At 39.1% G+C, this 12499-nt stretch overlaps 1 protein-coding gene and 1 pseudogene across 4 annotated transcripts in view; one reads left to right on the top strand and one right to left on the bottom strand.

The window, feature by feature from the left end:
- UNC13B (unc-13 homolog B) overlaps nucleotides 1–12499 on the bottom strand; it is a 196960-nt gene that overhangs the window by 156684 nt on the left and 27777 nt on the right. The gene's annotated exons all lie outside the window — the stretch shown is intronic.
- LOC150013351 (DCN1-like protein 3 pseudogene) lies at nucleotides 3998–4910 on the top strand (annotated as a pseudogene).

Raw genomic sequence — 12499 nt, 5'->3', positions numbered from 1 at the left:
TATTTCCCCACCTCTGTTGATTCTTAACCACCCCAGACTAGCTTCCACTCCCACCAGTCCACTGAAACTGCTCTTGACAGGGCAGTCACTTTCATGCTGTGCAATCCAATGGACACTTGTCAATTTTCATCTTACTCTATTGTAAGACACTGGCCAGGGTCTGAGGATATGTTTTTATTGATTTTAGAGAAAGAGGAAATAAGAAGGGAGAGAGAGAAACATTGATGCTAGAGAGAAACATTGATTGGTTGCCTCCCGTATGCACCCTGACGGGGGATGGAACCTGCAGCCTTTCAGTGTACGGTACAGTGCTCCAACCAATTAAGCCACCTGGCCAAGGCTGTTCATGATTCATTTTAAGTTTTACATATGTTTTGAAATACACTCTTGTCTTGACTTCCATGACATCTATTGATTTCTGTGCCATATATTGGGTTGCTCCCTTTCAGTTTCCATTGCTACCACTTCCTCCTCCCCGACTCAACCCCTCAGATTGTTGGAGTTACCCAGAGCTTACGCTCATGCCCTCTTTTCTCTTTATATTCATTCCCTAGATACCATCTACTTCCATGACTTAAAATACACTGTCTATGGTTACAATTTTCAAATGTCCATCTGCAGGCCAGTCTTCTGAAATCCAAACTCCAGGTTTCAAAATTAATATTTCTACAGCTTAACTCTTGATCGATCCTCCCACCAAGACTCTTCTTTCACCCAACCTACAGTACCTCAGTAAATAGCAACTGCCATCCAACTGCTCAAGCCAAAAACCTGTGACTCAATTCTCGAGGACCCTGTCTCTGTCACGCGCCCCCATTTCCAATCAATTAAGTCCTGTCAATCCACCTACTATAAAGAGTGCTCAAATCCACCCACCATTCTCCATCTCCACCTCTATTAACCTAGGAGGCTAAGCTAGCCTCATATATCATCTGATTGCAATTGACTGCTAATTAGCCTCCCATTTCACTCCTGTTCTCTCCAATGTATTCTATACCCTTTATTCCTATGATCTTTTAAAAATGTAAATTAAATTAGATCATAGTATTCCTCTATGTAAATCCTTTAATGGCTTCCCACTGGAAACAGAATAAAATCTGAAGTCTTTACCCAGGCCAGGCCAAAATCCTTCCCCATATGACACTGCTTACTTTTCAACACCTCTTGGCTTTACTCTCTTCCCGCTGCTCTAGCCTATGATCAGCCTTCTTTTAGTTCCTAGAACACTGTAATCCCTTTTCACCCACAGGGCCTTCCAACAGAACCATTTCCTCTACCTAGAAGGCTCATCCTCCAGCCCACTCCCAATAGTCTACTGATCAGCTCCTTCTCACCCTTCAGGTTTTAGTAAAATAGCCTCAATTCTGAGAGACCTTAAACCATCAATTGTAAAATAAAACCCTCTTATTTTCTCCCAGTTCTTTTTCTTATAGTACTTATGACCATTTATATTTACAAACTTATTTTTGATCAACTATGTCTTGTATTCTCTCCCACTAGTCTGTGACTTTCATGAGAGCAGAAACCATGCTTTATCTACTGCTCACCTGGCGTCCTCTAGTTTCTGGAACTTAAAAGACATTAACAAATACCTGCTGAGTGAATAATAAACAAAAGCAAGAACAGATGCCATAGGAGACCTAAAGAAAAGATTCTGGTTTTCAAATGTGATTTTTTTAAAAATTTGGTTTGGTTTAGGTTGTGGAAGAGGAGGCAAATTTAAGCAGGATCACAAAGAAGTAGGTATTCTTCAGGTGGAAAATGAGAATAGAGAAAAATATAAGTAAGGAAGGAGCATAAGCAAAGGCACAGCACAATGTAAGTGCATGGCTTCTGTAGCTAGAACAGTATTTCACACACTACCTTGGGGCACAGTCCCAAGTGAGTTTTCTAGGAAGTTCTGGAACTCATGGTGCTCTTTACACTAAGAACACTTTTGAGAATGTACCATTAGGAGGAATTCTAACCACAAAGGTATGAATCACAGTTACATTTATAATATCAAGAAATTAGAAATATCCTAAATTATAACCACTAATAAGGAAATATTTTAATAAATCATGGTACATACAAGGAAATATTATGTACATTTAAAACAATGATATAGATCTATTTTGATTGATATAAAAAGATGTTGAAAGTTATGTAAAGTGAAAAATCAAAAAAGCATGCATTATATCCCACTTATGTTTTATATATATTTAAATATATATTTGTTTAAATAGAAGCTATTATAAAACAGCTAAACTCAGTTACAAGAAAAATAACAATTAACAAAAATTTACTGGTTGTACTATTGGCAAGATATTCTTCTAAGTGCTTTACATGTATTTTGTCACTTATTCCCTATAATAACCTAATTAGGTATGTACTAATATTACTTTCGTTTTATAGACGGGAAAACATGAGGCACAAATTAAGTAACTTCTCCAGGGTCACACATCAAAGTTATTATGTCAATAAAACACAGCTTCACCGAGATATAGTAATACTATATAGTTAATATAGTCATTAACTAGACTTGTAAAAAATGAGACTCCAGACCTGGCTGATGTGGCTCAGTGGATTGAGCACCAGCCTGCGGATGGAAAGGTTGTTGGTTTGATTCCCCATCAGGGCACATGTCTGGGCTGTGGGCCAGATCCCTGGTTGGGGGTGTGCAAGAGGCAACCAATCAGTGTTTTTCTCCCTTTCTTTCTCCCTCCTTACCCATCTCTCTAAAAATAAAATCTTAAAAAAAAAAATAGACTCCAACAATCTGCTGCCTCTAAGAGACTGCCTAAGATCAATAAACATTAAGACCAGAAATAAAAGATTATAAGGTTAGTTACACCTGTGAAATAAGAAAATTAAGGGTCACTATCAAGGCATTAGAGAAAGGTTTTTAACCAAAAAGATAAATAAGGCTATAAATATCGTAGGAAGAAATGTCTATTACATTTTTTTTTAGTGTAAATGCTTTGCTTCTGACGTAACAATTCTACTCCTAATAATGTATTGTGTTTTTTCTATCATGAAATGGTATACGCATACTCAGTATCTAAAATTTAGAGAATATCAAAAAGATTAGCATTTTCCATCATTCTACTATGTTACTTAATCATTTTAACATTATTATGTACATATTTTTAGTTTTTTTTTTTTCAATCAACAGACATTATTTTTGCTTTACTTAGCTATTTTGGAACTTACTGTACTTAGGTGTTTTGCAATACACTTTTTCTCCATTAAAAGTAGTTCATGAACATCTGCTCTGACCAGTTTGGCTTAGTTGGTCGGGTGTTGTTGCACAAAGCAAATGGTTTCTGGTTCAATTCCTGGTCAGGGCACATGCCTAGGTTTTGGGTTCAGTCCCTAGTCAGAGCGCATACAAGAGGCAACCAATCAATGTTTCTCTCTTGTACCAATGATTCTCTCCGTCTCTTTCCCCTTCCCTTTCCCTCTCTTGAAAATAAATAAATAAATAAATAAATAAATATTTCATGAACATCTTTCCATGGTATTTGGTATTAATTTATAACATGATTTTTTATTAGCTTTGTTATGGACTGGATGTGTCTCTTCAAACTTCCTATGTTGGAGCACTAACCCTCAAAGTGATGGTATTTATAGGTAGGGTCTTGGCCTATTTGAGTTTAGATGAGGTCATGAGGGTAAGATCCTCATGATGGGATTAGTGTCCTTATAAGAAGAAACCAGAAAGCTATCTCTCTCTCCCTCTCCACCATGTGAGGACACAGTGAGAAGATGGCCATCTCCTAGTCAAGATAAGTGCCTTGAGATGAAGAGGAGGCTGTGGCAGTGGCGGAGAAGCAGGCAGTAGCTGGGTTAGAGAGCCTGGAAACTCAAGCAGAGATGATAGGTGGTTTGGACCCCTGGGCCGCCATTGTTTCCAGAAAGGGTTTGACAGGAGGAATGTCTGAAGCAACTTTGGCTGGCTCCTCTGGCTGATGGGCATTTGAGATTCAAGGGCCAAAGGCAGCAAGGGTATATGATCATGGGCCAGTGTGTCACCAAGTGCAAGAACCCCTCATCAACCCTGGGCAACAAGAATGGAGACCATGACCCTAGCAACGAGTCACAGAGCAGGCAAGGTGCAGGCCACCATGAGGAACAAGCTGCCAGCCTGTTGCAAGCCAGGTGGGGATACCTTGTCAATGGGATAAAAAACATAGAAAATGCCACTAAGGCCTGCCAGTTGCCGACATCCTCAGGAGATGCAAGGAGGAAGCCCCAGTCCAATGCTAAGGAGTCTTCCTTGCAGAGGCTGGAAGGACTGTTCAGGCACTACAGGGATGAGTGGGATGATGCAATTTTGGAGGGAGGCATGGAGCGCTTTTGCAGTCACCTATGTGTTGACCCCAAGAAATTTTGAGTGCTGCTCTTGGCTTGAAAGTTCCAGGCTACTACCATGTGCAAATACACCAGAAAGGAGTTTTTTGATGGCTGAAATGCACTAAGTGCAGACAGCATTGATGGGATCTGTCCACGGTTCCCAAGCCTCTTAACAGAAACCAAACAAGAGGACAAATTCAAGGGTCTCTATCAGTTTACATTTCAGTTTGGCCTGGATTCTGAATAAGGGCAGCAGTCACTTCATTGGGAAATAACCATTGCCCTGTGGAAAGCAGTCTTTACCCAGAACAATCCTCCAGCATTGAACCAGTGGCTAAAAGTCTTAACAGAGAACGCCTCAGGGATCAAGGGCATCCCCTGGGACACTTGGAACATATTCCTTAACTTCACTCAGGTGACTGTCCCCAACCTTAGCAACTACAGCAAAGATGAGCTAGACAAGTCTTTCTGATACCTTTATGGAATAGGAGATGGAGCAGAGGGAAAAAGAAGGAACTGGGGCAGGTGCCCACTGCTCAGGACTCTTGGACTTGTGTCCCCAGGAGCAAATTTAGTGCTCTGCTGCGGGGCAGCCATGAGGGTCTGCCCACTGCCCTGAAGTCACCCAAGGAATTAGATCTTTCTGGACATTACTGAAGATCTGGGTATTTTCTACTTTACACCTTTCTCCACCTTGTATCTGAAAGCACTCTAAAATGTTGTATCATGTTTTAGGCACTTTCTTTACTTTTTGGTTATTTTGGGGAAGGGGTTCCCCAAAACATTTGAACCTGACTATATGTTGTGTATCGTTTTTGTTTTTTGTTTTTTTTTTTTTTTGGACACCTTCAGATAGAATAAACCAGCCATTTTTCTTTCTTTCTTTTTTTTTGCATAAATTAGATTTTGGGTCGGGGGAAGTTGAGCAGGATGGGGAATGCGCCAGTTAGGTTGAATGAACGGTGCCAGATCTCGGTGTAGAAAATTGTTTTTCAGGGCAGGTCTGTACTGTGTGCTGGCTATATGGTTGAATTTAGGTTGTAATAATTATTTTTAAAGATTTATAGAGTTGACTAACAGTGTGAACTGTTGATCACATTGCATTAATTCCCAGGTGAGTAAAAGCTCTTGGGGAGTCAGGCCAGCAAACAATGTCTGTAGTCTGGTGACAACCCCCTTTTAAGCTAATTTATCTGAAACCTTTCTTTTCCACACTTCTTGCTCATTCCTTCTTTGAACCAACACATTTCATGTTGAATTTATCCACCAACATACTGCACCTGTCAGTCAAGTGAGCATTTTTAGAACACGTACTAACAACCACTTAAGCACTGAATACAAAGAAAGCCATGCTATGGCAGTTTTGCTGGAAGTAGACTTTAATAGGTGTTTTTTAATGAATTTTCTGTATTTTAATGTTGTAAATAAAAATACTTTTTTTTCCCATTTGTCTCAGAGCCAAAGTTTCTGTCCCTAGAGGTTGAAAAACTGCCTGCCGACCACCTGACTTAAAAGAAAACAGGTATAGAGCTCTGGTTGAATTTTTTTTTTTTTTTAATTTTTTTAGTATCATTGCTTACTTCTCTGGCAAGTGCAGAAGCCTGGGCTGGCCTGAACTCTGCCAAACAAATACAGAAGTGTCCTTAATAGTTAAATGTGTGTCCTTCCCCTTCTTGCTACACCCATGTCATCACTGATCCCCTAGGTGTTATTTATTATCTCTTTGTTAATGTCAGGCTCATTTGGGGTAATGTGATGACTGTTTAGGTTTCCATGACTCTCTTCTCCTTCCACTCCTCCCATATATGTATCTATACATGTATAAGATATATATACAGTGTTCCCTCACTTACCGCGGGTATTATGTTCTAGACCCCCCCACCCCCGTGAAGTAGGAACCTTACATTTATTCTACACTCTTAAACCTACGTAACTTTAACAACATACATATACAGTACCACAAAATCTAGCAATATAGCAAAAAATCCACAATAAATAAATATAATATTTTTAAAAATACCATGATACAGTGAGGCCGCGATAAGTGAACCACAAATAGAGAGGGACTACTGTATATTTTACCTATGCAAAATATATATATATATACATGTATATGTATATATATTCCTTCCTGTTTCTTTGCCTGCTAAAACTGGCCATAAAAGATGGAGCTGCCTTCAATATACCAAGTATAAGAAGAGTGCCAGGAAGCGTCATAATGGAGTTTGGACCATTTTCAAAAAAGATGAATTTTCTCAGCTCTTTCCCCACAAAAGGGAGGCCAGGCCCAGTTCCCCTGCATGCTCACTCCATGAGGTCAGTTTTGGACAAAATGCCACATAGGAATTTACTCTGGTCCTACCTCATTTCAGTAGAGGGTCCTCTTGTTATTTTTCCACTTAAAAAAAGTCCTCAAAAAACTACTGGAAGAGTAGGCGGCAGGAACTTGTACAGTTCAGAACATATTGAAAAGGGAATCTTTTAAATAAAAACTTATAAAAATATATTTTTTTGAAAGGAAGAGAACCTTCACCAAGAATTTAACCATGCTAGAAATTTGATCTTGGACTTCCCAGCCTCCAGAATTGTGAAAAATAAATGTCTGCTGTTTAAGCCACCCAGTCTATGGTATTTTGTTGTAGTAGCCAAAGCTAAGACAGCTGCATAGCTAGTATTTATTATCCACTCCTACAGGACTTTTACTTCGTTTTCAATTAGTAAGTATCATTGTTATGGGCTGAACTGTATACCTCCTAAAATTCATATGTTGAAATTCTCACCCTTCGTAACTCAGAATATGACCTTATTTGAAAACAGGGTCATTACAGACATAATTAGTTAAGGTGAAGTCATTAGGGTGGACCCTAATCCATTATGACTGCTATCATTACAAAAAAGAGGAAATACGGGCACAGAGACACACACACAAAGAGAACACCTCATAAAGATGAAGGCAGAGATGCTTCTACAAGCCAAGGATTGCCAGCAAGCCAGCAGAAGCTAGGGAAAAGACACGAAACAGTTTCTCTCTCACAACCCTCAGAAGGTACCAACCCATCAGACACCTTGATCTTGGACTTCAAGCCTCCAGAACTATGCGACGATAAATTTCTGTTATTTAAGTCACCCAGTTTGTGTTACTTTTTAGGGCAGCCATAGCCAACTAATACAATTAAAATAACCTTTGATGACTATCCCTACAGATAAGCAGATATATAAAAATTTTTTCCTTTCTTAAGATAAAGTCCTAGTAGTAGCACTACAGTCAAGCAGCACAGTTTTATAGCTCTTAATATATAATATCCCACAGGACTGGTCATTTTTCAACAGGCTTTCATATATTCTTTAACTTCTCCCTAGGACATCCAGAGATGGTTTGGAAAAGAATTTAGTCCCCATTTACATATAAGAAAACAGGCTCAGGAAATTGGTAATGTACTAGTAATCCAACCTAGTACTCTTTTCAATAGACTAGAGCTGGACTGTCCAATATGAGAGCCAGCAGCTACATGTGGCTATTTAAATTTAAATTCATCAAATTTAAATAAAATTAAGATTTGGTTCCTGGGTCATACTAGCCACATTTCAAAAGCTCAGGAGCTTCATGTGACTAGTAACCACCATACTGAATAGCACAAACATGGAGATTTTCATTATTGCGGAAAGTTTTATCCAGCTGTGCTGACTAGAGCATACTGTAAATGTAGAATACAGCCTTACAATGGTTGGTATGACAATCTTTGAATACATACTAAAACCAGTAATCCAGGATGCAGCAGAGGACATCTGTAACACAATAAGGGTAGGAAGCAAGCTAAGACACACTAAAGCACAACTGCAACAAAAGTCCATCTGAGCCCTGGCTGGTGTGGCTTAGTGGACTGAGCTCCAGCCTGCAAACCAAAGAGTCACTGGTTTGATTCCCAGTCGGGGCACATGCCTGGGTTGTGGGCCGGGTCCCCCGTTGGGGGCAAGTGAGAGGCAACCACACATCGATGTTTCTCTCCCTCTCTTTCTCTGTTCCTTCCCCTCTCTCCAAAAATAAATAAATAAAATATTTAAATTAAAAAAAAAAAGTCCATCTGAGAAAGCACAGGGACCTTCTCAAGAATAATCACAAATGCTGTGACTCATTCTGGAAAAGGAATGGGCAAATAACATGTATAGTAAGGAGGCAGATTAACACTTACAAAAAAAAAAGGTCTAGCCCTAACTGGTGTGGTTCAGTGGTCTGGGCATCATCCTGCAAACCTAAGGGTCACCCGTTTAATTCCCAGTTAGAGCACATGCCTGAGTTGCGGCCCAGGTGCCTGGTTTGGAGAATGTGACAGGTGATTGGTGTTTCTCTCCCTCTCTTCCTCTCTCCCATCTCCCCCTCTCTAAAAATAAATAAATAAAATCTTTAAAAATATATATATATCGAAGTTGAAGATTTGTTTCTATATTATTGAAATAGACACACAATAATTCTATTGTATGTATTCTAGACAGAACTAAATTTTCATGTTACAGGGAAGCCTTGAATATCACCTAAGTAGGTTAGAAAAATTCATTTTTCTCTAGTACCAAAAATAATGTGTTATTTTATTCTTATTTTTATTGATTTTAAAAAAGTTTATTTATTTATTCTTAGAGAGAGGGGAAGGGAGGGGAAAAAAAGAGGAAGAGAAACATCCATATATGAGAGAAACATCAATCAGTTGCTTCTCGAACACACTCAGACTGGGGACCAGGCCCGCAACCCAGGCCTGTTCCCTGACCGGGAATTGAGCTGGTCACCTTTTGTTTTGTGGGACGACACTCAACCCACTGAGCAAGGCCAGTCAGGGATTTATTGATTTTTTTAGAGAGGAGGAAACATCAATAAGAAAGAGAAAAATTGATCAGTTGCCTCCCATACGCACCCCAACCAGGGATCTAACCCGCAGCCTAGGTATGAGCCCTAACCAGAGATCAAATGTGCCACATTTTGGTGTACAGGACAACGCTCCAACTGAATGAGCCACTGGCCAGGGCAATGTGCTATTTTTAATAGATACCATTGAGTATTTAACTGTGCCATGAACTGTGCACTAAACTTTTTAAAGAAATATATATAACTTAAATATTTAATACATATAGAAAAGATAAAAATTATGACCACCCATTTATCTAACAGTCAGACTGTCCAGATTTGCTTTAGATTATTTTTATCAAAATATAATACAGCTGCGGTGGCTCAGTGGGTTGAGCATCAGACTGCAAACTGAAGGGTCATGGTTCGATTCCTGTTCAGGGCATGTGCCTGGGTTGCAGGCCAGGTCCTGGATGGGGGCATGTAGCAGGCAGCTGATCAATGTTTCTCTCACATATCAATGTTTTTCACCCTCTCCTTCTCCCTCTCTTCCCTTCTCTCTAAAAGTAAATAAATTTTTTTAAATAATATATTACAAATACAACTGCAACCCCTACTTAATCCCATTCCTTCCCTCCCTTCCTTGAAGAATCCATTACCCTAACATTGATATGTATCATTTCAATCTAAATTTTTATTTTTTCTACATATGTTTATGTCCATAAACAATATACAATACTGCTTTTGCATGTTTCTAAATGTAAATACTATATGGTACCATACTATATCTGTCTGCAACTTGCTTTTTGTCCCATTTTTATCTGAGACTTATCATTATCGATAAATGAAGCTTAATTTATTCATTTAACTTAGATTAGTTCAGCATTCCATTTGATGAACATACTACAGTTTATTTATCCAAACTTCTACCATGGGACTTCTAGGTTGTTTCCAAATTCTGGCCATTACAAATAGTGCTTCAGTGAACATCCGCCTGCACGTCTCATTTGACCAAAAACAAGAATTGCAATCACTAGGCTATAGGGGATACATACCTTCAACTTTACTAAGTACTACCTAATGGTACTCCTAGTTGTCATATAAACTTACACTCTCACCTATTATATCTCGGCAGCCGTCCGTCTCGAGAGACGATGGTGTAGCTTCTTAAGAGTCTATCTGCACCGCCGAGAATGGTTGTGCAGTCCGACTCGGGAGTGACACGGTATCTGTCTCCTCCCGTGTTGAATCGACATCTTGCGATGACGCTGGAGTGTCCTCTCCAGTGAAGCTGAAGCTACAGAGCCTCGAGAGACGATGGTGTAGCTTCTTAAGAGTCTATCTGCACCACCGAGAATGGCTGTGCAGTCCGACTCGGGAGTGACTCGGTATCTGTCTCCTCCCGTGTTGAATCGACATCTTGCGATGACGCTGGAGTGTCCTCTCCAGTGAAGCTGAAGCTACAGAGCCTGGGCAGGGTGATATGGAGGGTCTGCTGTTGCCCATGCAACAGACCCCCCCTCTCTTCGCAGCTGAAGGATCCAAGGGAAAGACGGAGTCAATACAGCTTGGCTTCAGGTGCGCCGCAGGAGTTGCCGGTGTTGACTACAACGTCAAACCGCCTTAGGGACTCCGGCTCCGGATTTTCTGTCGGGGTTTACTCCCTTAGCCTTTCCCCTGAAGAGGTATGCCGCAAGGCAGCGGAGGTTTTTTGGAATCAGAGTTTTCCTTCTCTGATGTGCCCTGACTGGAAGATCGAACCAGCGACACTTAGCTCGCAGGCCGACGCTCAATCCACTGAGCCAAACCAGCCAGGGTTCACCTATTATATATGAGTTCACAAAATTATACTTTTCCAAAAAAGAAAACCTTTCTATGTCCAAAGTATTTTCCATACACAATAATAAATTAAAGTAACAAACCAGCTTTTATCTTATAGCTTTTAGAATAAAGACCAAATCTATATAAACACAACAAAATCCAACAAGGCCAAAATATCCAGTAAGACTTCTCTAAGGCCATCTTTCTTTCAGTGCCTATCTATGAAACATGGGCTATGCTAGGCACTTAATCCTTTTTCTTTTCTCTTTTAACCCAGCCTAGGGTAAGAAATGTCTTACATTGCAACCAAGTTCCCATCTGCTTACATATATATTTATGTATAGTATGAATGTATACTGCAAAACAAAGTCTCATAAAACAATACTTTCCCTTATTAGCTACAGCTCTATATCTTTTTCCCCTAATGCTGATCACTCACTAAGCTCATTTCAGGGCTAATGAATCGTGCCTATAGTTTAAAAAAACACTGCTTGCAGAGTGTACAACTTCCTTTACAGATTAACTAAAACACAAAGGGGTTTGGTAACTTGCCCACAGTCTGAGACTTAAACAGTAAAATCTGATATTCAAACCCAGATTCTAAAGACATACTCACTGCAGTTCACAGCTTTCTCCTACAGTATTAATACTAATTTCACAGCAACTGAAACAGCTTATGCTTCAACTCATGCTCATATGAACCAAGGCAAAGAAAAATAAATAAAATAAATTCTGTTAAAATATGGTGGTGTGGATAGAGTAATAAACAAAACAAAAGTTGCAAACCAGTAATATATCTGTGACTTCGTTCATTCATGTACAGTTCTGAGAAAGTCTTAAATTATCACTGCTAAGCTTCTACCTAACTTCATAGCTATTTATTATAATTCAATGAGAATACTGATAAAGTATACATAAATAGGCTACCCTGTCCTTGAAAAAATAAATTAATTTCTGCAAGAATCAGCAAAAGTCACTTCCTTCTCAAACCGAAATACAAACAAGTACCTACGTAAAACTTCAACTAACAAAGCCAGTGACTAATTCTAAAGTAAACACAGTCCAGGTTATAATTGAGCATATACAAGTGCTCAAATATATCTTTTTAAATGTTTTCTAAATAAACCTCAGTTGGAATAGGTTTTCATTAATACACAATTAGATTTCTATGGTTATTATTTATCAGAACCCATTCAAACTTGGTGATACATTGATAGCACAAGATCAGTCTAACCTTCTATTCACCTAATTCCTTCCTTAGGCGACTAACTCTTACAGGCTATAAAGGAGTATAAAGAAAAATTAGGACATTATTTAGTTCACTCAGCTTAATGTTTTAACTTTTAATACCTAAAACTAGTAGAGTTAAATCTTTTATATTACACATAAAGCATAACTCTTTCTTGGTCTTTATTAAAATACATTAAACATCTCACAGGGAAGCCCACAGGTTATTAATTGCTGATACATACACACATTAAATCAAATCAAATGTTTATTGAGCATTAC

The sequence above is a fragment of the Furipterus horrens genome, unplaced genomic scaffold, assembly GCF_987537825.1.
Source record: "Furipterus horrens unplaced genomic scaffold, mFurHor1.1.pri manual_scaffold_4, whole genome shotgun sequence".
Classification (NCBI taxonomy): domain Eukaryota; kingdom Metazoa; phylum Chordata; class Mammalia; order Chiroptera; family Furipteridae; genus Furipterus; species Furipterus horrens.
The sequence above is the reverse complement of the archived record's forward strand: the minus strand, read 5'-3'. Positions and strand labels throughout refer to the sequence as shown.